Source organism: Hyla sarda, unplaced genomic scaffold (assembly GCF_029499605.1).
Source record: "Hyla sarda isolate aHylSar1 unplaced genomic scaffold, aHylSar1.hap1 scaffold_921, whole genome shotgun sequence".
Taxonomy (NCBI): domain Eukaryota; kingdom Metazoa; phylum Chordata; class Amphibia; order Anura; family Hylidae; genus Hyla; species Hyla sarda.
Window position 1 is genome coordinate 16013 of NW_026610951.1, and position 25319 is coordinate 41331.

The following is a 25319-nucleotide window of genomic DNA, read 5'->3' on the forward strand; positions in this document are numbered from 1 at the left end:
GCATCAGAAGGTGCGAGGCCCTTGCTAAATTCTGTGCACAGACTTTGAGATCTATACTTTAGACTGTATCTAAACCTGCTCCAACATGGACTGACATTCTGGCCTACTTTCAGCCGATGCGACTTGTCTGTCGCTGAACAGTCGCTTTTTATGTATTCAGCACCTATGTATAATGTTGTAAAAATGCTCTAGAAGCTAAAGTCGCAGAAATGTCACACATATTTGGCCTGCAACTTTCTGTGCGACAAATTCAGACAGGAAAAATCAGTATAAATCCTTAGAAAATTATCCCCCAGTGTCTCCATCTGCTGGCGGTATTGAATAAGCATTGCTGCACTGATGGGGTATGCATTAGACGAAAAAAAAGAAGAAAAAGAAGAATAATACGCCCAGAAAAGAGGCGAAAAGGAGAAAAACGTAAAAAAACGTGAAAAAAAAGTAAGAGGAAGAGAAGGGAAAAAAAGGTGGAAATGGGTTTAAAAGTGATTTCGGCGGAGAAATATATATATATATATATATATATATATATATATATATATATACGCGCACACACACACATATATATAAACGTATTCTCCGTTGAGATATTGCAGCCGCTGCTGTGTCCAGGCCCAGGAGCCTTAGCACTGTGCTGTGATGTCACTCAATACCACTGACATCACTAGGTGTAAACAACATCTCTCCTTTGCTGTGTATGTGACTATGGAGCTGTTTGGTGATGTCGTCTATTATGGCCTTCATAGAAGCAACAGGAGATTGTTGCATCCATCTAGAACCCTCAGAACTACAGTGCTATGATGTCACTCACTTCCACAGGCCTTGCAGAGTGTAAACAACAACAACCCAGCTTTGTTGTGTATGTAACCATAGGGATTTGTGATGTCACCTAGAACCTTCACAGCAGCGACAGCTTTATGAGGAGCATCAGCACTGCTCTGCCTGAGCAGAACCATCACCGCCATAGGTTGTCAAATAACCCGGGTTTAACCCACACAGGTAAGTCCAATGGGGTGCAGGCATGTCCTCTATGCTTACAGCTTCCCGTGGGTGTTGGTTTGATACCGTTTGGGGACAGCCAAGGAGGCATCTGCAGGCAACAAAGGTAGGTGTGTGCTTGTGTGTGTGTTTCCTATGCAGATCCTAAGCCCAGTGTCACATGCAAGTAGGAGGAGTAAGAAGGGTTCCTGGCAAATCCGGGTTATGGATTGCATTTAAAAAGGCCCCGTGGGAGTGCAATGGGCCCCTGTCTTGCTGCTTAGCAATAATGGTATGGGTTTAGGTTCTGCTGTGTGTACTGGTGGTTGACTGCCCCCCAGCCCAGAGTGTGCATGGAAAATTGTCTGGCAGCCTCCCTGACAGCAAGCAGTGATAGTGCCCATGAAGGGCACCTTGTTGGGCCCGCCCCTTTCACGGTTATCGCTTCTCGGCCTTTTGGCTAAGATCAAGTGTAGTATCTGTTCTTATCAGTTTAATATCTGATACGTCCCCTATCTGGGGACCATATATTAAATGGATTTTTGAGAACGGGGGCCGATTTCGAAGCTTGCTTCCGTCGCCCTATGCATTGACCCGATATGGCAGTATCTTCGGGTACAGTGCACCACCCCCTTACAGGGTTAAAAAGAAAGATTCCTACTTTCATTGCTACCTGCTTGCTGGCTAGCCAGCTAGCCAGCCCTGTGGGCCTTGCTGCTGCTGCAGCCAAAAAACAAAAGGTGGTGCTGCTGCTGCTTCTGCTGCTTCTGCTTCTGCTTGTGTCTGGCCGCTGTTGGAGCGTCCAGGCACAGGACTTCTGCTGCTGCTGACTAAATGGCCTCCTTAATTGGATCATTTGAGTAGCCAGCACACCTGTGCAGGTAGGGCATGACATGATAGGCAGCTGCCTTGATAGCGGGTGGGTGCTGAATGTTCCTAATTGACAAAATAAGATTAATGCTTATGAAGAAATATAAAATCTCATCCCTTCCCCAATATCGCGCCACACCCCTACCCCTTAATTCCCTGGTTGAACTTGATGGACATATGTCTTTTTTCGACCGTACTAACTATGTAACTATGTAACATAACATGGGGGGGGGGGGGGTCTCCTGGCTGTTCACACAGGTGTGTCATTGCTGTACATTGACCATGCATTGCTTCTGTGGTATTGCAAAGGCAAAGACAAATGCTTCCAGCCATCCATTGCACTAATGGATTGGTCATCAGCTGGCTGTCTATGTCCCGCATCAATATAGACCAAAGTACAGAGGGTTAGGCTATGCTATTGTGCACCTACCTGATGCATCAGAAGGTGCGAGGCCCTTGCTAAATTCTGTGCACAGACTTTGAGATCTATACTTTAGACTGTATCTAAACCTGCTCCAACATGGACTGACATTCTGGCCTACTTTCAGCCGATGCGACTTGTCTGTCGCTGAACAGTCGCTTTTTATGTATTCAGCACCTATGTATAATGTTGTAAAAATGCTCTAGAAGCTAAAGTCGCAGAAATGTCACACATATTTGGCCTGCAACTTTCTGTGCGACAAATTCAGACAGGAAAAATCAGTATAAATCCTTAGAAAATTATCCCCCAGTGTCTCCATCTGCTGGCGGTATTGAATAAGCATTGCTGCACTGATGGGGTATGCATTAGACGAAAAAAAAGAAGAAAAAGAAGAATAATACGCCCAGAAAAGAGGCGAAAAGGAGAAAAACGTAAAAAAACGTGAAAAAAAAGTAAGAGGAAGAGAAGGGAAAAAAAGGTGGAAATGGGTTTAAAAGTGATTTCGGCGGAGAAATATATATATATATATATATATATATACGCGCACACACACACATATATATAAACGTATTCTCCGTTGAGATATTGCAGCCGCTGCTGTGTCCAGGCCCAGGAGCCTTAGCACTGTGCTGTGATGTCACTCAATACCACTGACATCACTAGGTGTAAACAACATCTCTCCTTTGCTGTGTATGTGACTATGGAGCTGTTTGGTGATGTCGTCTATTATGGCCTTCATAGAAGCAACAGGAGATTGTTGCATCCATCTAGAACCCTCAGAACTACAGTGCTATGATGTCACTCACTTCCACAGGCCTTGCAGAGTGTAAACAACAACAACCCAGCTTTGTTGTGTATGTAACCATAGGGATTTGTGATGTCACCTAGAACCTTCACAGCAGCGACAGCTTTATGAGGAGCATCAGCACTGCTCTGCCTGAGCAGAACCATCACCGCCATAGGTTGTCAAATAACCCGGGTTTAACCCACACAGGTAAGTCCAATGGGGTGCAGGCATGTCCTCTATGCTTACAGCTTCCCGTGGGTGTTGGTTTGATACCGTTTGGGGACAGCCAAGGAGGCATCTGCAGGCAACAAAGGTAGGTGTGTGCTTGTGTGTGTGTTTCCTATGCAGATCCTAAGCCCAGTGTCACATGCAAGTAGGAGGAGTAAGAAGGGTTCCTGGCAAATCCGGGTTATGGATTGCATTTAAAAAGGCCCCGTGGGAGTGCAATGGGCCCCTGTCTTGCTGCTTAGCAATAATGGTATGGGTTTAGGTTCTGCTGTGTGTACTGGTGGTTGACTGCCCCCCAGCCCAGAGTGTGCATGGAAAATTGTCTGGCAGCCTCCCTGACAGCAAGCAGTGATAGTGCCCATGAAGGGCACCTTGTTGGGCCCGCCCCTTTCACGGTTATCGCTTCTCGGCCTTTTGGCTAAGATCAAGTGTAGTATCTGTTCTTATCAGTTTAATATCTGATACGTCCCCTATCTGGGGACCATATATTAAATGGATTTTTGAGAACGGGGGCCGATTTCGAAGCTTGCTTCCGTCGCCCTATGCATTGACCCGATATGGCAGTATCTTCGGGTACAGTGCACCACCCCCTTACAGGGTTAAAAAGAAAGATTCCTACTTTCATTGCTACCTGCTTGCTGGCTAGCCAGCTAGCCAGCCCTGTGGGCCTTGCTGCTGCTGCAGCCAAAAAACAAAAGGTGGTGCTGCTGCTGCTTCTGCTGCTTCTGCTTCTGCTTGTGTCTGGCCGCTGTTGGAGCGTCCAGGCACAGGACTTCTGCTGCTGCTGACTAAATGGCCTCCTTAATTGGATCATTTGAGTAGCCAGCACACCTGTGCAGGTAGGGCATGACATGATAGGCAGCTGCCTTGATAGCGGGTGGGTGCTGAATGTTCCTAATTGACAAAATAAGATTAATGCTTATGAAGAAATATAAAATCTCATCCCTTCCCCAATATCGCGCCACACCCCTACCCCTTAATTCCCTGGTTGAACTTGATGGACATATGTCTTTTTTCGACCGTACTAACTATGTAACTATGTAACATAACATGGGGGGGGGGGGGGGTCTCCTGGCTGTTCACACAGGTGTGTCATTGCTGTACATTGACCATGCATTGCTTCTGTGGTATTGCAAAGGCAAAGACAAATGCTTCCAGCCATCCATTGCACTAATGGATTGGTCATCAGCTGGCTGTCTATGTCCCGCATCAATATAGACCAAAGTACAGAGGGTTAGGCTATGCTATTGTGCACCTACCTGATGCATCAGAAGGTGCGAGGCCCTTGCTAAATTCTGTGCACAGACTTTGAGATCTATACTTTAGACTGTATCTAAACCTGCTCCAACATGGACTGACATTCTGGCCTACTTTCAGCCGATGCGACTTGTCTGTCGCTGAACAGTCGCTTTTTATGTATTCAGCACCTATGTATAATGTTGTAAAAATGCTCTAGAAGCTAAAGTCGCAGAAATGTCACACATATTTGGCCTGCAACTTTCTGTGCGACAAATTCAGACAGGAAAAATCAGTATAAATCCTTAGAAAATTATCCCCCAGTGTCTCCATCTGCTGGCGGTATTGAATAAGCATTGCTGCACTGATGGGGTATGCATTAGACGAAAAAAAAGAAGAAAAAGAAGAATAATACGCCCAGAAAAGAGGCGAAAAGGAGAAAAACGTAAAAAAACGTGAAAAAAAAGTAAGAGGAAGAGAAGGGAAAAAAAGGTGGAAATGGGTTTAAAAGTGATTTCGGCGGAGAAATATATATATATATATATATATATATATATATATATATATATACGCGCACACACACACATATATATAAACGTATTCTCCGTTGAGATATTGCAGCCGCTGCTGTGTCCAGGCCCAGGAGCCTTAGCACTGTGCTGTGATGTCACTCAATACCACTGACATCACTAGGTGTAAACAACATCTCTCCTTTGCTGTGTATGTGACTATGGAGCTGTTTGGTGATGTCGTCTATGGCCTTCATAGAAGCAACAGGAGATTGTTGCATCCATCTAGAACCCTCAGAACTACAGTGCTATGATGTCACTCACTTCCACAGGCCTTGCAGAGTGTAAACAACAACAACCCAGCTTTGTTGTGTATGTAACCATAGGGATTTGTGATGTCACCTAGAACCTTCACAGCAGCGACAGCTTTATGAGGAGCATCAGCACTGCTCTGCCTGAGCAGAACCATCACCGCCATAGGTTGTCAAATAACCCGGGTTTAACCCACACAGGTAAGTCCAATGGGGTGCAGGCATGTCCTCTATGCTTACAGCTTCCCGTGGGTGTTGGTTTGATACCGTTTGGGGACAGCCAAGGAGGCATCTGCAGGCAACAAAGGTAGGTGTGTGCTTGTGTGTGTGTTTCCTATGCAGATCCTAAGCCCAGTGTCACATGCAAGTAGGAGGAGTAAGAAGGGTTCCTGGCAAATCCGGGTTATGGATTGCATTTAAAAAGGCCCCGTGGGAGTGCAATGGGCCCCTGTCTTGCTGCTTAGCAATAATGGTATGGGTTTAGGTTCTGCTGTGTGTACTGGTGGTTGACTGCCCCCCAGCCCAGAGTGTGCATGGAAAATTGTCTGGCAGCCTCCCTGACAGCAAGCAGTGATAGTGCCCATGAAGGGCACCTTGTTGGGCCCGCCCCTTTCACGGTTATCGCTTCTCGGCCTTTTGGCTAAGATCAAGTGTAGTATCTGTTCTTATCAGTTTAATATCTGATACGTCCCCTATCTGGGGACCATATATTAAATGGATTTTTGAGAACGGGGGCCGATTTCGAAGCTTGCTTCCGTCGCCCTATGCATTGACCCGATATGGCAGTATCTTCGGGTACAGTGCACCACCCCCTTACAGGGTTAAAAAGAAAGATTCCTACTTTCATTGCTACCTGCTTGCTGGCTAGCCAGCTAGCCAGCCCTGTGGGCCTTGCTGCTGCTGCAGCCAAAAAACAAAAGGTGGTGCTGCTGCTGCTTCTGCTGCTTCTGCTTGTGTCTGGCCGCTGTTGGAGCGTCCAGGCACAGGACTTCTGCTGCTGCTGACTAAATGGCCTCCTTAATTGGATCATTTGAGTAGCCAGCACACCTGTGCAGGTAGGGCATGACATGATAGGCAGCTGCCTTGATAGCGGGTGGGTGCTGAATGTTCCTAATTGACAAAATAAGATTAATGCTTATGAAGAAATATAAAATCTCATCCCTTCCCCAATATCGCGCCACACCCCTACCCCTTAATTCCCTGGTTGAACTTGATGGACATATGTCTTTTTTCGACCGTACTAACTATGTAACTATGTAACATAACATGGGGGGGGGGGTCTCCTGGCTGTTCACACAGGTGTGTCATTGCTGTACATTGACCATGCATTGCTTCTGTGGTATTGCAAAGGCAAAGACAAATGCTTCCAGCCATCCATTGCACTAATGGATTGGTCATCAGCTGGCTGTCTATGTCCCGCATCAATATAGACCAAAGTACAGAGGGTTAGGCTATGCTATTGTGCACCTACCTGATGCATCAGAAGGTGCGAGGCCCTTGCTAAATTCTGTGCACAGACTTTGAGATCTATACTTTAGACTGTATCTAAACCTGCTCCAACATGGACTGACATTCTGGCCTACTTTCAGCCGATGCGACTTGTCTGTCGCTGAACAGTCGCTTTTTATGTATTCAGCACCTATGTATAATGTTGTAAAAATGCTCTAGAAGCTAAAGTCGCAGAAATGTCACACATATTTGGCCTGCAACTTTCTGTGCGACAAATTCAGACAGGAAAAATCAGTATAAATCCTTAGAAAATTATCCCCCAGTGTCTCCATCTGCTGGCGGTATTGAATAAGCATTGCTGCACTGATGGGGTATGCATTAGACGAAAAAAAAGAAGAAAAAGAAGAATAATACGCCCAGAAAAGAGGCGAAAAGGAGAAAAACGTAAAAAAACGTGAAAAAAAAGTAAGAGGAAGAGAAGGGAAAAAAAGGTGGAAATGGGTTTAAAAGTGATTTCGGCGGAGAAATATATATATATATATATATATATATATATATATATATATATATATATATATATATATATACGCGCACACACACACATATATATAAACGTATTCTCCGTTGAGATATTGCAGCCGCTGCTGTGTCCAGGCCCAGGAGCCTTAGCACTGTGCTGTGATGTCACTCAATACCACTGACATCACTAGGTGTAAACAACATCTCTCCTTTGCTGTGTATGTGACTATGGAGCTGTTTGGTGATGTCGTCTATTATGGCCTTCATAGAAGCAACAGGAGATTGTTGCATCCATCTAGAACCCTCAGAACTACAGTGCTATGATGTCACTCACTTCCACAGGCCTTGCAGAGTGTAAACAACAACAACCCAGCTTTGTTGTGTATGTAACCATAGGGATTTGTGATGTCACCTAGAACCTTCACAGCAGCGACAGCTTTATGAGGAGCATCAGCACTGCTCTGCCTGAGCAGAACCATCACCGCCATAGGTTGTCAAATAACCCGGGTTTAACCCACACAGGTAAGTCCAATGGGGTGCAGGCATGTCCTCTATGCTTACAGCTTCCCGTGGGTGTTGGTTTGATACCGTTTGGGGACAGCCAAGGAGGCATCTGCAGGCAACAAAGGTAGGTGTGTGCTTGTGTGTGTGTTTCCTATGCAGATCCTAAGCCCAGTGTCACATGCAAGTAGGAGGAGTAAGAAGGGTTCCTGGCAAATCCGGGTTATGGATTGCATTTAAAAAGGCCCCGTGGGAGTGCAATGGGCCCCTGTCTTGCTGCTTAGCAATAATGGTATGGGTTTAGGTTCTGCTGTGTGTACTGGTGGTTGACTGCCCCCCAGCCCAGAGTGTGCATGGAAAATTGTCTGGCAGCCTCCCTGACAGCAAGCAGTGATAGTGCCCATGAAGGGCACCTTGTTGGGCCCGCCCCTTTCACGGTTATCGCTTCTCGGCCTTTTGGCTAAGATCAAGTGTAGTTCTGCTCACTTGGTCTGGCCAGAGGGTGTCTGGGGTACCCGGCTCCTTTGCCTGGGGGGATCGTCCTTCTTAACGGAGGGACTTCACCCCCCTGCTGCTATTAGGGAGCCGGCCTAGTCCCCAGACAACGGGAGGCGATCCACACCTACCTGCTTGCGTGGGGGAGGTGCCTGGATACCTTGGAGATGGCTGAAGATCGTGGATCTGCTTCTGAAGGTGTACCATCCTTCGCAAGATTACGGAATGGAGTGCGGATTTCCTTGCAGGATGTGCGGAAAAAGGAGAGAGGCCTGGTATTCGTGGTCGAGGATGTTTTGTTCAAGCTCTTGGAGATCAGGAAGGAACAAATTCTTTCCATGCTGGAATTTCCAAAGAGTGGATACTATGATGTTGTGCTTATGTCAGAAGAGGACTATGATGTATTCTGGAGCCGTTTTCAGCAAAGGAAAGGAAGTTCGGTCCTGGAGGGAGTGGGGATAATTCCACACTTCCCTCGCAGAGAAAGACTGGTGACTGTAAGAATGTACAGCCCATATACACCAGAAGAAGACATTGTTACTTTCCTGTTAAGATTTTGTGATAATGTATTGCCCAAAGGTAAGATTTTGAACCAGTTTGGATTATGGACTACCAAATGGAAGTTTGATGTAAAATTTAAAGAAACGGTGGATGGTAAGCTAATAGTCCCGCCAGGGCGGTTTAAAATTGGAACGGTAAACGGTGACTTGTTTTTCTCCGGCATGCAAGAGTTTTGCCGTAAGTGTAAGCAGTATGGCCATAGTAAGGACGTATGTACATTCCTGTGGTGCTTCAAGTGCCAAGAAGAAGGTCATGAGGCGGAGAATTGTGAGAAGAAGAAGAAGTGCCATCTGTGTGGGAATGAGGGCCATCTTCTTGGCTCTTGTCCCAAGAAAAAGGTTGGGAAAAAAGAGGCGGTTAAAAGAAGCCGAGAGGAAGTAGTTGAAGCAAAAGAGCCTGAGCTAGAACAGGTTCCAATAAGAAGAGCAGCGGAACAGAAGAAAAAGAAAGAGGTGGAAGAGTTTGTGCCGTCACAATATGGTGGTGTGCTTGGAAGTTTATTGGAGAATCTGTCAGAAACAGAAAGACGGACATTTGATAAAGAAATGATTGAGCTAAAAGCAAGATTTAAGTCACGGGAGGAGGAGGTGCGGGACAAAGTTTATTTTTCTTTTAAGGCGGATATGAACCGTTTCATTGAAGCGTATAAAATTCCAGCCTGGTTGGCATCTCAAGCAAAGAGTGATGTGACTAGAGGGAATATCAGTCTAGGTTTGATTGATTTCCTAACGGTGTATGCTTGGAGGAAGGGAATGACTTTCTAATGGAGATTTGTTAATTAGAAAGTAAGGTATGGTTTAGTTATTTTATGAGTTTTTTTCTTTATGTATTGATTTTAAAATGTTTCTTTTTATTTCATTTGGTGTTTAAGAAAAGAAATTAAATTATGTTACCCAAGGATGAACACAATAATTGAGTTTCAAATAAGATCTTGGAACTCTGAGTGAGTTCTGAGGGCAACTTAAAAAAAAAAATCTGTTCTTATCAGTTTAATATCTGATACGTCCCCTATCTGGGGACCATATATTAAATGGATTTTTGAGAACGGGGGCCGATTTCGAAGCTTGCTTCCGTCGCCCTATGCATTGACCCGATATGGCAGTATCTTCGGGTACAGTGCACCACCCCCTTACAGGGTTAAAAAGAAAGATTCCTACTTTCATTGCTACCTGCTTGCTGGCTAGCCAGCTAGCCAGCCCTGTGGGCCTTGCTGCTGCTGCAGCCAAAAAACAAAAGGTGGTGCTGCTGCTGCTTCTGCTGCTTCTGCTTCTGCTTGTGTCTGGCCGCTGTTGGAGCGTCCAGGCACAGGACTTCTGCTGCTGCTGACTAAATGGCCTCCTTAATTGGATCATTTGAGTAGCCAGCACACCTGTGCAGGTAGGGCATGACATGATAGGCAGCTGCCTTGATAGCGGGTGGGTGCTGAATGTTCCTAATTGACAAAATAAGATTAATGCTTATGAAGAAATATAAAATCTCATCCCTTCCCCAATATCGCGCCACACCCCTACCCCTTAATTCCCTGGTTGAACTTGATGGACATATGTCTTTTTTCGACCGTACTAACTATGTAACTATGTAACATAACATGGGGGGGGGGGGGGGGGTCTCCTGGCTGTTCACACAGGTGTGTCATTGCTGTACATTGACCATGCATTGCTTCTGTGGTATTGCAAAGGCAAAGACAAATGCTTCCAGCCATCCATTGCACTAATGGATTGGTCATCAGCTGGCTGTCTATGTCCCGCATCAATATAGACCAAAGTACAGAGGGTTAGGCTATGCTATTGTGCACCTACCTGATGCATCAGAAGGTGCGAGGCCCTTGCTAAATTCTGTGCACAGACTTTGAGATCTATACTTTAGACTGTATCTAAACCTGCTCCAACATGGACTGACATTCTGGCCTACTTTCAGCCGATGCGACTTGTCTGTCGCTGAACAGTCGCTTTTTATGTATTCAGCACCTATGTATAATGTTGTAAAAATGCTCTAGAAGCTAAAGTCGCAGAAATGTCACACATATTTGGCCTGCAACTTTCTGTGCGACAAATTCAGACAGGAAAAATCAGTATAAATCCTTAGAAAATTATCCCCCAGTGTCTCCATCTGCTGGCGGTATTGAATAAGCATTGCTGCACTGATGGGGTATGCATTAGACGAAAAAAAAGAAGAAAAAGAAGAATAATACGCCCAGAAAAGAGGCGAAAAGGAGAAAAACGTAAAAAAACGTGAAAAAAAAGTAAGAGGAAGAGAAGGGAAAAAAAGGTGGAAATGGGTTTAAAAGTGATTTCGGCGGAGAAATATATATATATATATATATATATATATATATATATATATATATATACGCGCACACACACACATATATATAAACGTATTCTCCGTTGAGATATTGCAGCCGCTGCTGTGTCCAGGCCCAGGAGCCTTAGCACTGTGCTGTGATGTCACTCAATACCACTGACATCACTAGGTGTAAACAACATCTCTCCTTTGCTGTGTATGTGACTATGGAGCTGTTTGGTGATGTCGTCTATTATGGCCTTCATAGAAGCAACAGGAGATTGTTGCATCCATCTAGAACCCTCAGAACTACAGTGCTATGATGTCACTCACTTCCACAGGCCTTGCAGAGTGTAAACAACAACAACCCAGCTTTGTTGTGTATGTAACCATAGGGATTTGTGATGTCACCTAGAACCTTCACAGCAGCGACAGCTTTATGAGGAGCATCAGCACTGCTCTGCCTGAGCAGAACCATCACCGCCATAGGTTGTCAAATAACCCGGGTTTAACCCACACAGGTAAGTCCAATGGGGTGCAGGCATGTCCTCTATGCTTACAGCTTCCCGTGGGTGTTGGTTTGATACCGTTTGGGGACAGCCAAGGAGGCATCTGCAGGCAACAAAGGTAGGTGTGTGCTTGTGTGTGTGTTTCCTATGCAGATCCTAAGCCCAGTGTCACATGCAAGTAGGAGGAGTAAGAAGGGTTCCTGGCAAATCCGGGTTATGGATTGCATTTAAAAAGGCCCCGTGGGAGTGCAATGGGCCCCTGTCTTGCTGCTTAGCAATAATGGTATGGGTTTAGGTTCTGCTGTGTGTACTGGTGGTTGACTGCCCCCCAGCCCAGAGTGTGCATGGAAAATTGTCTGGCAGCCTCCCTGACAGCAAGCAGTGATAGTGCCCATGAAGGGCACCTTGTTGGGCCCGCCCCTTTCACGGTTATCGCTTCTCGGCCTTTTGGCTAAGATCAAGTGTAGTATCTGTTCTTATCAGTTTAATATCTGATACGTCCCCTATCTGGGGACCATATATTAAATGGATTTTTGAGAACGGGGGCCGATTTCGAAGCTTGCTTCCGTCGCCCTATGCATTGACCCGATATGGCAGTATCTTCGGGTACAGTGCACCACCCCCTTACAGGGTTAAAAAGAAAGATTCCTACTTTCATTGCTACCTGCTTGCTGGCTAGCCAGCTAGCCAGCCCTGTGGGCCTTGCTGCTGCTGCAGCCAAAAAACAAAAGGTGGTGCTGCTGCTGCTGCTGCTTCTGCTGCTTCTGCTTCTGCTTGTGTCTGGCCGCTGTTGGAGCGTCCAGGCACAGGACTTCTGCTGCTGCTGACTAAATGGCCTCCTTAATTGGATCATTTGAGTAGCCAGCACACCTGTGCAGGTAGGGCATGACATGATAGGCAGCTGCCTTGATAGCGGGTGGGTGCTGAATGTTCCTAATTGACAAAATAAGATTAATGCTTATGAAGAAATATAAAATCTCATCCCTTCCCCAATATCGCGCCACACCCCTACCCCTTAATTCCCTGGTTGAACTTGATGGACATATGTCTTTTTTCGACCGTACTAACTATGTAACTATGTAACATAACATGGGGGGGGGGGGGGGTCTCCTGGCTGTTCACACAGGTGTGTCATTGCTGTACATTGACCATGCATTGCTTCTGTGGTATTGCAAAGGCAAAGACAAATGCTTCCAGCCATCCATTGCACTAATGGATTGGTCATCAGCTGGCTGTCTATGTCCCGCATCAATATAGACCAAAGTACAGAGGGTTAGGCTATGCTATTGTGCACCTACCTGATGCATCAGAAGGTGCGAGGCCCTTGCTAAATTCTGTGCACAGACTTTGAGATCTATACTTTAGACTGTATCTAAACCTGCTCCAACATGGACTGACATTCTGGCCTACTTTCAGCCGATGCGACTTGTCTGTCGCTGAACAGTCGCTTTTTATGTATTCAGCACCTATGTATAATGTTGTAAAAATGCTCTAGAAGCTAAAGTCGCAGAAATGTCACACATATTTGGCCTGCAACTTTCTGTGCGACAAATTCAGACAGGAAAAATCAGTATAAATCCTTAGAAAATTATCCCCCAGTGTCTCCATCTGCTGGCGGTATTGAATAAGCATTGCTGCACTGATGGGGTATGCATTAGACGAAAAAAAAGAAGAAAAAGAAGAATAATACGCCCAGAAAAGAGGCGAAAAGGAGAAAAACGTAAAAAAACGTGAAAAAAAGTAAGAGGAAGAGAAGGGAAAAAAAGGTGGAAATGGGTTTAAAAGTGATTTCGGCGGAGAAATATATATATATATATATATATATATATATATATATATATATACGCGCACACACACACATATATATAAACGTATTCTCCGTTGAGATATTGCAGCCGCTGCTGTGTCCAGGCCCAGGAGCCTTAGCACTGTGCTGTGATGTCACTCAATACCACTGACATCACTAGGTGTAAACAACATCTCTCCTTTGCTGTGTATGTGACTATGGAGCTGTTTGGTGATGTCGTCTATTATGGCCTTCATAGAAGCAACAGGAGATTGTTGCATCCATCTAGAACCCTCAGAACTACAGTGCTATGATGTCACTCACTTCCACAGGCCTTGCAGAGTGTAAACAACAACAACCCAGCTTTGTTGTGTATGTAACCATAGGGATTTGTGATGTCACCTAGAACCTTCACAGCAGCGACAGCTTTATGAGGAGCATCAGCACTGCTCTGCCTGAGCAGAACCATCACCGCCATAGGTTGTCAAATAACCCGGGTTTAACCCACACAGGTAAGTCCAATGGGGTGCAGGCATGTCCTCTATGCTTACAGCTTCCCGTGGGTGTTGGTTTGATACCGTTTGGGGACAGCCAAGGAGGCATCTGCAGGCAACAAAGGTAGGTGTGTGCTTGTGTGTGTGTTTCCTATGCAGATCCTAAGCCCAGTGTCACATGCAAGTAGGAGGAGTAAGAAGGGTTCCTGGCAAATCCGGGTTATGGATTGCATTTAAAAAGGCCCCGTGGGAGTGCAATGGGCCCCTGTCTTGCTGCTTAGCAATAATGGTATGGGTTTAGGTTCTGCTGTGTGTACTGGTGGTTGACTGCCCCCCAGCCCAGAGTGTGCATGGAAAATTGTCTGGCAGCCTCCCTGACAGCAAGCAGTGATAGTGCCCATGAAGGGCACCTTGTTGGGCCCGCCCCTTTCACGGTTATCGCTTCTCGGCCTTTTGGCTAAGATCAAGTGTAGTATCTGTTCTTATCAGTTTAATATCTGATACGTCCCCTATCTGGGGACCATATATTAAATGGATTTTTGAGAACGGGGGCCGATTTCGAAGCTTGCTTCCGTCGCCCTATGCATTGACCCGATATGGCAGTATCTTCGGGTACAGTGCACCACCCCCTTACAGGGTTAAAAAGAAAGATTCCTACTTTCATTGCTACCTGCTTGCTGGCTAGCCAGCTAGCCAGCCCTGTGGGCCTTGCTGCTGCTGCAGCCAAAAAACAAAAGGTGGTGCTGCTGCTGCTTCTGCTGCTTCTGCTTGTGTCTGGCCGCTGTTGGAGCGTCCAGGCACAGGACTTCTGCTGCTGCTGACTAAATGGCCTCCTTAATTGGATCATTTGAGTAGCCAGCACACCTGTGCAGGTAGGGCATGACATGATAGGCAGCTGCCTTGATAGCGGGTGGGTGCTGAATGTTCCTAATTGACAAAATAAGATTAATGCTTATGAAGAAATATAAAATCTCATCCCTTCCCCAATATCGCGCCACACCCCTACCCCTTAATTCCCTGGTTGAACTTGATGGACATATGTCTTTTTTCGACCGTACTAACTATGTAACTATGTAACATAACATGGGGGGGGGGGGTCTCCTGGCTGTTCACACAGGTGTGTCATTGCTGTACATTGACCATGCATTGCTTCTGTGGTATTGCAAAGGCAAAGACAAATGCTTCCAGCCATCCATTGCACTAATGGATTGGTCATCAGCTGGCTGTCTATGTCCCGCATCAATATAGACCAAAGTACAGAGGGTTAGGCTATGCTATTGTGCACCTACCTGATGCATCAGAAGGTGCGAGGCCCTTGCTAAATTCTGTGCACAGACTTTGAGATCTATACTTTAGACTGTATCTAAACCTGCTCCAACATGGACTGACATTCTGGCCTACTTTCAGCCGATGCGACTTGTCTGTCGCTGAACAGTCGCTTTTTATGTATTCAGCACCTATGTATAATGTTGTAAAAATGCTCTAGAAGCTAAAGTCGCAGAAATGTCACACATATTTGGCCTGCAACTTTCTGTGCGACAAATTCAGACAGGAAAAATCAGTATAAATCCTTAGAAAATTATCCCCCAGTGTCTCCATCTGCTGGCGGTATTGAATAAGCATTGCTGCACTGATGGGGTATGCATTAGACGAAAAAAAAGAAGAAAAAGAAGAATAATACGCCCAGAAAAGAGGCGAAAAGGAGAAAAACGTAAAAAAACGTGAAAAAAAAGTAAGAGGAAGAGAAGGGAAAAAAAGGTGGAAATGGGTTTAAAAGTGATTTCGGCGGAGAAATATATATATATATATATATATATATATATATATATATATATATATATATATATACGCGCACACACACACATATATATAAACGTATTCTCCGTTGAGATATTGCAGCCGCTGCTGTGTCCAGGCCCAGGAGCCTTAGCACTGTGCTGTGATGTCACTCAATACCACTGACATCACTAGGTGTAAACAACATCTCTCCTTTGCTGTGTATGTGACTATGGAGCTGTTTGGTGATGTCGTCTATTATGGCCTTCATAGAAGCAACAGGAGATTGTTGCATCCATCTAGAACCCTCAGAACTACAGTGCTATGATGTCACTCACTTCCACAGGCCTTGCAGAGTGTAAACAACAACAACCCAGCTTTGTTGTGTATGTAACCATAGGGATTTGTGATGTCACCTAGAACCTTCACAGCAGCGACAGCTTTATGAGGAGCATCAGCACTGCTCTGCCTGAGCAGAACCATCACCGCCATAGGTTGTCAAATAACCCGGGTTTAACCCACACAGGTAAGTCCAATGGGGTGCAGGCATGTCCTCTATGCTTACAGCTTCCCGTGGGTGTTGGTTTGATACCGTTTGGGGACAGCCAAGGAGGCATCTGCAGGCAACAAAGGTAGGTGTGTGCTTGTGTGTGTGTTTCCTATGCAGATCCTAAGCCCAGTGTCACATGCAAGTAGGAGGAGTAAGAAGGGTTCCTGGCAAATCCGGGTTATGGATTGCATTTAAAAAGGCCCCGTGGGAGTGCAATGGGCCCCTGTCTTGCTGCTTAGCAATAATGGTATGGGTTTAGGTTCTGCTGTGTGTACTGGTGGTTGACTGCCCCCCAGCCCAGAGTGTGCATGGAAAATTGTCTGGCAGCCTCCCTGACAGCAAGCAGTGATAGTGCCCATGAAGGGCACCTTGTTGGGCCCGCCCCTTTCACGGTTATCGCTTCTCGGCCTTTTGGCTAAGATCAAGTGTAGTTCTGCTCACTTGGTCTGGCCAGAGGGTGTCTGGGGTACCCGGCTCCTTTGCCTGGGGGGATCGTCCTTCTTAACGGAGGGACTTCACCCCCCTGCTGCTATCAGGGAGCCGGCTTAGTCCCCAGACAACGGGAGGCGATCCCCACCTACCTACTTCGGTGGGGGAGGTGTCTGGACATCATGGACATGGAGGAAGATTGCGTTTTTTCTTCGGAAGGCGTGCCGCCTTTTGCGAGACTTCGGAATGGAGTTCGTATTTCCCTGCTCGATGTCCGGAAGAAGGAAAGAGGCCTTGTCTTTGTCGTGGAAGAAGTGCTGTTTAAGTTGCTGGAAGTCAAGAGGGAGCAAATCCTATCCATGCTTGAGTTTCCCAGAAGTGGATACTACGACGTGGTGCTGGCTTCTGAAGAGGACTATGAGTCATTTTGGAACATATTGCAGCAAAAGAAGGTATGTCCGGTTTTGGAAGGGGTGGAGATAGTTCCACATTTCCCACGTAGAGAACGATTGGTGACTATAAGGATGTATAGCCCATATACTTCGGAGGAGGATATCGTTACCTTTTTGTCTCGATTCTGTGACAGTGTTCTGCCTAAAGGCAAGGTATTTAATCAATATGGACTATGGACCACCAAGTGGAGGTTCCATGTGAAATTTAAAATGGCAGATGGCAAGTTAGTGATCCCCCCAGGACGGTTTAAAATTGGTTCTGTGAACGGGGATCTGTATTTTTCTGGCATGCAAGATTTTTGCCGCAAATGTAAACAGTACGGTCACAGAAAGGAGGATTGCACGTTTTTGTGGTGTTTCAAGTGTCAAGAGGAGGGTCACGACGTGGAAAATTGTCAAAAGAAAAGGAAATGCCATCTGTGTGGTGAGGAGGGCCATCTGCTTGGCTCGTGTCCTAAGAAAAAGTCTGAGAAAAATTCAGAGAAAAAGGAAGCTGTAAAAAGAAGCAGAGAGGAACCAGCTGAAGTGAAAGAACCAGAAGTGGAGCAGGTTCCAACTAGAAGACCTACAGAGCAGAAGAAGAAGAGAGAGGAGGAAGTGTATGTGCCAGTGCAGTATTTTGGTGTGCTTGGTGGTTTGTTGGAAAATTTGTCGGAAGCAGAAAGAAAAACGTTTGACAAAGATATGATGGATCTAAAGATAGGCTTGAAGAACCGGGAAGAAGAAGCTCGGGATAAAGTCTATTTTTCTTTCAAGGCAGACATGAACCGTTTTGTTGAAACGTATAAAATTCCAGGCTGGTTAGCGTCTCAAGTTAAGAAAGATATAGCAAATGGCAATATCAGTCGAGGACTGATAGACTTTCTAATGGTGTTTGCATGGAGGAAGGGGATGACCTTCTAATTTGGTTTTGCTTAATTAGAAAGTAATGTTTGGTTTTGCTATTTTATGTTGTTTCTTATTTTGTTTTTAAATGTTCTATTTTGTTTCATTAGTGTTTAAGAAAAGAAATAAAAACATGTTACCTGATGATGAACACAAAATTGAGTTCCAAATAAGATCTTGGAACTCTGAGTGAGTTCTGAGGGCTAACTTAAAAAAAAAATCTGTTCTTATCAGTTTAATATCTGATACGTCCCCTATCTGGGGACCATATATTAAATGGATTTTTGAGAACGGGGGCCGATTTCGAAGCTTGCTTCCGTCGCCCTATGCATTGACCCGATATGGCAGTATCTTCGGGTACAGTGCACCACCCCCTTACAGGGTTAAAAAGAAAGATTCCTACTTTCATTGCTACCTGCTTGCTGGCTAGCCAGCTAGCCAGCCCTGTGGGCCTTGCTGCTGCTGCAGCCAAAAAACAAAAGGTGGTGCTGCTGCTGCTTCTGCTGCTTCTGCTTCTGCTTGTGTCTGGCCGCTGTTGGAGCGTCCAGGCACAGGACTTCTGCTGCTGCTGACTAAATGGCCTCCTTAATTGGATCATTTGAGTAGCCAGCACACCTGTGCAGGTAGGGCATGACATGATAGGCAGCTGCCTTGATAGCGGGTGGGTGCTGAATGTTCCTAATTGACAAAATAAGATTAATGCTTATGAAGAAATATAAAATCTCATCCCTTCCCCAATATCGCGCCACACCCCTACCCCTTAATTCCCTGGTTGAACTTGATGGACATATGTCTTTTTTCGACCGTACTAACTATGTAACTATGTAACATAACATGGGGGGGGGGGGGGGGGTCTCCTGGCTGTTCACACAGGTGTGTCATTGCTGTACATTGACCATGCATTGCTTCTGTGGTATTGCAAAGGCAAAGACAAATGCTTCCAGCCATCCATTGCACTAATGGATTGGTCATCAGCTGGCTGTCTATGTCCCGCATCAATATAGACCAAAGTACAGAGGGTTAGGCTATGCTATTGTGCACCTACCTGATGCATCAGAAGGTGCGAGGCCCTTGCTAAATTCTGTGCACAGACTTTGAGATCTATACTTTAGACTGTATCTAAACCTGCTCCAACATGGACTGACATTCTGGCCTACTTTCAGCCGATGCGACTTGTCTGTCGCTGAACAGTCGCTTTTTATGTATTCAGCACCTATGTATAATGTTGTAAAAATGCTCTAGAAGCTAAAGTCGCAGAAATGTCACACATATTTGGCCTGCAACTTTCTGTGCGACAAATTCAGACAGGAAAAATCAGTATAAATCCTTAGAAAATTATCCCCCAGTGTCTCCATCTGCTGGCGGTATTGAATAAGCATTGCTGCACTGATGGGGTATGCATTAGACGAAAAAAAAGAAGAAAAAGAAGAATAATACGCCCAGAAAAGAGGCGAAAAGGAGAAAAACGTAAAAAAACGTGAAAAAAAAGTAAGAGGAAGAGAAGGGAAAAAAAGGTGGAAATGGGTTTAAAAGTGATTTCGGCGGAGAAATATATATATATATATATATATATATATATATATATATATATATATACGCGCACACACACACATATATATAAACGTATTCTCCGTTGAGATATTGCAGCCGCTGCTGTGTCCAGGCCCAGGAGCCTTAGCACTGTGCTGTGATGTCACTCAATACCACTGACATCACTAGGTGTAAACAACATCTCTCCTTTGCTGTGTATGTGACTATGGAGCTGTTTGGTGATGTCGTCTATTATGGCCTTCATAGAAGCAACAGGAGATTGTTGCATCCATCTAGAACCCTCAGAACTACAGTGCTATGATGTCACTCACTTCCACAGGCCTTGCAGAGTGTAAACAACAACAACCCAGCTTTGTTGTGTATGTAACCATAGGGATTTGTGATGTCACCTAGAACCTTCACAGCAGCGACAGCTTTATGAGGAGCATCAGCACTGCTCTGCCTGAGCAGAACCATCACCGCCATAGGTTGTCAAATAACCCGGGTTTAACCCACACAGGTAAGTCCAATGGGGTGCAGGCATGTCCTCTATGCTTACAGCTTCCCGTGGGTGTTGGTTTGATACCGTTTGGGGACAGCCAAGGAGGCATCTGCAGGCAACAAAGGTAGGTGTGTGCTTGTGTGTGTGTTTCCTATGCAGATCCTAAGCCCAGTGTCACATGCAAGTAGGAGGAGTAAGAAGGGTTCCTGGCAAATCCGGGTTATGGATTGCATTTAAAAAGGCCCCGTGGGAGTGCAATGGGCCCCTGTCTTGCTGCTTAGCAATAATGGTATGGGTTTAGGTTCTGCTGTGTGTACTGGTGGTTGACTGCCCCCCAGCCCAGAGTGTGCATGGAAAATTGTCTGGCAGCCTCCCTGACAGCAAGCAGTGATAGTGCCCATGAAGGGCACCTTGTTGGGCCCGCCCCTTTCACGGTTATCGCTTCTCGGCCTTTTGGCTAAGATCAAGTGTAGTATCTGTTCTTATCAGTTTAATATCTGATACGTCCCCTATCTGGGGACCATATATTAAATGGATTTTTGAGAACGGGGGCCGATTTCGAAGCTTGCTTCCGTCGCCCTATGCATTGACCCGATATGGCAGTATCTTCGGGTACAGTGCACCACCCCCTTACAGGGTTAAAAAGAAAGATTCCTACTTTCATTGCTACCTGCTTGCTGGCTAGCCAGCTAGCCAGCCCTGTGGGCCTTGCTGCTGCTGCAGCCAAAAAACAAAAGGTGGTGCTGCTGCTGCTGCTGCTTCTGCTGCTTCTGCTTCTGCTTGTGTCTGGCCGCTGTTGGAGCGTCCAGGCACAGGACTTCTGCTGCTGCTGACTAAATGGCCTCCTTAATTGGATCATTTGAGTAGCCAGCACACCTGTGCAGGTAGGGCATGACATGATAGGCAGCTGCCTTGATAGCGGGTGGGTGCTGAATGTTCCTAATTGACAAAATAAGATTAATGCTTATGAAGAAATATAAAATCTCATCCCTTCCCCAATATCGCGCCACACCCCTACCCCTTAATTCCCTGGTTGAACTTGATGGACATATGTCTTTTTTCGACCGTACTAACTATGTAACTATGTAACATAACATGGGGGGGGGGGGGGTCTCCTGGCTGTTCACACAGGTGTGTCATTGCTGTACATTGACCATGCATTGCTTCTGTGGTATTGCAAAGGCAAAGACAAATGCTTCCAGCCATCCATTGCACTAATGGATTGGTCATCAGCTGGCTGTCTATGTCCCGCATCAATATAGACCAAAGTACAGAGGGTTAGGCTATGCTATTGTGCACCTACCTGATGCATCAGAAGGTGCGAGGCCCTTGCTAAATTCTGTGCACAGACTTTGAGATCTATACTTTAGACTGTATCTAAACCTGCTCCAACATGGACTGACATTCTGGCCTACTTTCAGCCGATGCGACTTGTCTGTCGCTGAACAGTCGCTTTTTATGTATTCAGCACCTATGTATAATGTTGTAAAAATGCTCTAGAAGCTAAAGTCGCAGAAATGTCACACATATTTGGCCTGCAACTTTCTGTGCGACAAATTCAGACAGGAAAAATCAGTATAAATCCTTAGAAAATTATCCCCCAGTGTCTCCATCTGCTGGCGGTATTGAATAAGCATTGCTGCACTGATGGGGTATGCATTAGACGAAAAAAAAGAAGAAAAAGAAGAATAATACGCCCAGAAAAGAGGCGAAAAGGAGAAAAACGTAAAAAAACTTGAAAAAAAAGTAAGAGGAAGAGAAGGGAAAAAAAGGTGGAAATGGGTTTAAAAGTGATTTCGGCGGAGAAATATATATATATATATATATATATATATATATATATATATATATATATATACGCGCACACACACACATATATATAAACGTATTCTCCGTTGAGATATTGCAGCCGCTGCTGTGTCCAGGCCCAGGAGCCTTAGCACTGTGCTGTGATGTCACTCAATACCACTGACATCACTAGGTGTAAACAACATCTCTCCTTTGCTGTGTATGTGACTATGGAGCTGTTTGGTGATGTCGTCTATTATGGCCTTCATAGAAGCAACAGGAGATTGTTGCATCCATCTAGAACCCTCAGAACTACAGTGCTATGATGTCACTCACTTCCACAGGCCTTGCAGAGTGTAAACAACAACAACCCAGCTTTGTTGTGTATGTAACCATAGGGATTTGTGATGTCACCTAGAACCTTCACAGCAGCGACAGCTTTATGAGGAGCATCAGCACTGCTCTGCCTGAGCAGAACCATCACCGCCATAGGTTGTCAAATAACCCGGGTTTAACCCACACAGGTAAGTCCAATGGGGTGCAGGCATGTCCTCTATGCTTACAGCTTCCCGTGGGTGTTGGTTTGATACCGTTTGGGGACAGCCAAGGAGGCATCTGCAGGCAACAAAGGTAGGTGTGTGCTTGTGTGTGTGTTTCCTATGCAGATCCTAAGCCCAGTGTCACATGCAAGTAGGAGGAGTAAGAAGGGTTCCTGGCAAATCCGGGTTATGGATTGCATTTAAAAAGGCCCCGTGGGAGTGCAATGGGCCCCTGTCTTGCTGCTTAGCAATAATGGTATGGGTTTAGGTTCTGCTGTGTGTACTGGTGGTTGACTGCCCCCCAGCCCAGAGTGTGCATGGAAAATTGTCTGGCAGCCTCCCTGACAGCAAGCAGTGATAGTGCCCATGAAGGGCACCTTGTTGGGCCCGCCCCTTTCACGGTTATCGCTTCTCGGCCTTTTGGCTAAGATCAAGTGTAGTATCTGTTCTTATCAGTTTAATATCTGATACGTCCCCTATCTGGGGACCATATATTAAATGGATTTTTGAGAACGGGGGCCGATTTCGAAGCTTGCTTCCGTCGCCCTATGCATTGACCCGATATGGCAGTATCTTCGGGTACAGTGCACCACCCCCTTACAGGGTTAAAAAGAAAGATTCCTACTTTCATTGCTACCTGCTTGCTGGCTAGCCAGCTAGCCAGCCCTGTGGGCCTTGCTGCTGCTGCAGCCAAAAAACAAAAGGTGGTGCTGCTGCTGCTTCTGCTGCTTCTGCTTCTGCTTGTGTCTGGCCGCTGTTGGAGCGTCCAGGCACAGGACTTCTGCTGCTGCTGACTAAATGGCCTCCTTAATTGGATCATTTGAGTAGCCAGCACACCTGTGCAGGTAGGGCATGACATGATAGGCAGCTGCCTTGATAGCGGGTGGGTGCTGAATGTTCCTAATTGACAAAATAAGATTAATGCTTATGAAGAAATATAAAATCTCATCCCTTCCCCAATATCGCGCCACACCCCTACCCCTTAATTCCCTGGTTGAACTTGATGGACATATGTCTTTTTTCGACCGTACTAACTATGTAACTATGTAACATAACATGGGGGGGGGGGGGGTCTCCTGGCTGTTCACACAGGTGTGTCATTGCTGTACATTGACCATGCATTGCTTCTGTGGTATTGCAAAGGCAAAGACAAATGCTTCCAGCCATCCATTGCACTAATGGATTGGTCATCAGCTGGCTGTCTATGTCCCGCATCAATATAGACCAAAGTACAGAGGGTTAGGCTATGCTATTGTGCACCTACCTGATGCATCAGAAGGTGCGAGGCCCTTGCTAAATTCTGTGCACAGACTTTGAGATCTATACTTTAGACTGTATCTAAACCTGCTCCAACATGGACTGACATTCTGGCCTACTTTCAGCCGATGCGACTTGTCTGTCGCTGAACAGTCGCTTTTTATGTATTCAGCACCTATGTATAATGTTGTAAAAATGCTCTAGAAGCTAAAGTCGCAGAAATGTCACACATATTTGGCCTGCAACTTTCTGTGCGACAAATTCAGACAGGAAAAATCAGTATAAATCCTTAGAAAATTATCCCCCAGTGTCTCCATCTGCTGGCGGTATTGAATAAGCATTGCTGCACTGATGGGGTATGCATTAGACGAAAAAAAAGAAGAAAAAGAAGAATAATACGCCCAGAAAAGAGGGGAAAAGGAGAAAAACGTAAAAAAACGTGAAAAAAAAGTAAGAGGAAGAGAAGGGAAAAAAAGGTGGAAATGGGTTTAAAAGTGATTTCGGCGGAGAAATATATATATATATATATATATATATATATATATATATATATACGCGCACACACACACATATATATAAACGTATTCTCCGTTGAGATATTGCAGCCGCTGCTGTGTCCAGGCCCAGGAGCCTTAGCACTGTGCTGTGATGTCACTCAATACCACTGACATCACTAGGTGTAAACAACATCTCTCCTTTGCTGTGTATGTGACTATGGAGCTGTTTGGTGATGTCGTCTATTATGGCCTTCATAGAAGCAACAGGAGATTGTTGCATCCATCTAGAACCCTCAGAACTACAGTGCTATGATGTCACTCACTTCCACAGGCCTTGCAGAGTGTAAACAACAACAACCCAGCTTTGTTGTGTATGTAACCATAGGGATTTGTGATGTCACCTAGAACCTTCACAGCAGCGACAGCTTTATGAGGAGCATCAGCACTGCTCTGCCTGAGCAGAACCATCACCGCCATAGGTTGTCAAATAACCCGGGTTTAACCCACACAGGTAAGTCCAATGGGGTGCAGGCATGTCCTCTATGCTTACAGCTTCCCGTGGGTGTTGGTTTGATACCGTTTGGGGACAGCCAAGGAGGCATCTGCAGGCAACAAAGGTAGGTGTGTGCTTGTGTGTGTGTTTCCTATGCAGATCCTAAGCCCAGTGTCACATGCAAGTAGGAGGAGTAAGAAGGGTTCCTGGCAAATCCGGGTTATGGATTGCATTTAAAAAGGCCCCGTGGGAGTGCAATGGGCCCCTGTCTTGCTGCTTAGCAATAATGGTATGGGTTTAGGTTCTGCTGTGTGTACTGGTGGTTGACTGCCCCCCAGCCCAGAGTGTGCATGGAAAATTGTCTGGCAGCCTCCCTGACAGCAAGCAGTGATAGTGCCCATGAAGGGCACCTTGTTGGGCCCGCCCCTTTCACGGTTATCGCTTCTCGGCCTTTTGGCTAAGATCAAGTGTAGTATCTGTTCTTATCAGTTTAATATCTGATACGTCCCCTATCTGGGGACCATATATTAAATGGATTTTTGAGAACGGGGGCCGATTTCGAAGCTTGCTTCCGTCGCCCTATGCATTGACCCGATATGGCAGTATCTTCGGGTACAGTGCACCACCCCCTTACAGGGTTAAAAAGAAAGATTCCTACTTTCATTGCTACCTGCTTGCTGGCTAGCC

At 45.7% G+C, this 25319-nt stretch overlaps 10 non-coding genes across 10 annotated transcripts; all 10 read left to right on the plus strand.

The window, feature by feature from the left end:
* The first annotated feature begins 1415 nt into the window (after positions 1–1415).
* On the plus strand, positions 1416–1606 carry LOC130349698 (U2 spliceosomal RNA). The gene has a single exon (XR_008886973.1). It is a non-coding gene; the product is annotated as a U2 spliceosomal RNA (small nuclear RNA).
* A 2073-nt stretch (positions 1607–3679) lies between these two features.
* LOC130349699 (U2 spliceosomal RNA) lies at positions 3680–3870 on the plus strand. The gene has a single exon (XR_008886974.1). It is a non-coding gene; the product is annotated as a U2 spliceosomal RNA (small nuclear RNA).
* A 2087-nt stretch (positions 3871–5957) lies between these two features.
* LOC130349700 (U2 spliceosomal RNA) lies at positions 5958–6148 on the plus strand. Its single transcript, XR_008886975.1, has one exon. It is a non-coding gene; the product is annotated as a U2 spliceosomal RNA (small nuclear RNA).
* A 3649-nt stretch (positions 6149–9797) lies between these two features.
* LOC130349734 (U2 spliceosomal RNA) lies at positions 9798–9989 on the plus strand. The gene has a single exon (XR_008887006.1). It is a non-coding gene; the product is annotated as a U2 spliceosomal RNA (small nuclear RNA).
* A 2096-nt stretch (positions 9990–12085) lies between these two features.
* On the plus strand, positions 12086–12276 carry LOC130349702 (U2 spliceosomal RNA). Its single transcript, XR_008886977.1, has one exon. It is a non-coding gene; the product is annotated as a U2 spliceosomal RNA (small nuclear RNA).
* A 2095-nt stretch (positions 12277–14371) lies between these two features.
* Positions 14372–14562, plus strand: LOC130349704 (U2 spliceosomal RNA). Its single transcript, XR_008886978.1, has one exon. It is a non-coding gene; the product is annotated as a U2 spliceosomal RNA (small nuclear RNA).
* Positions 14563–18207: 3645 nt separating this feature from the next.
* Positions 18208–18399, plus strand: LOC130349732 (U2 spliceosomal RNA). The gene has a single exon (XR_008887004.1). It is a non-coding gene; the product is annotated as a U2 spliceosomal RNA (small nuclear RNA).
* Positions 18400–20495: 2096 nt separating this feature from the next.
* LOC130349705 (U2 spliceosomal RNA) lies at positions 20496–20686 on the plus strand. Its single transcript, XR_008886979.1, has one exon. It is a non-coding gene; the product is annotated as a U2 spliceosomal RNA (small nuclear RNA).
* Positions 20687–22789: 2103 nt separating this feature from the next.
* On the plus strand, positions 22790–22980 carry LOC130349706 (U2 spliceosomal RNA). Its single transcript, XR_008886980.1, has one exon. It is a non-coding gene; the product is annotated as a U2 spliceosomal RNA (small nuclear RNA).
* A 2089-nt stretch (positions 22981–25069) lies between these two features.
* LOC130349707 (U2 spliceosomal RNA) lies at positions 25070–25260 on the plus strand. The gene has a single exon (XR_008886981.1). It is a non-coding gene; the product is annotated as a U2 spliceosomal RNA (small nuclear RNA).
* Positions 25261–25319: the final 59 nt, after the last annotated feature.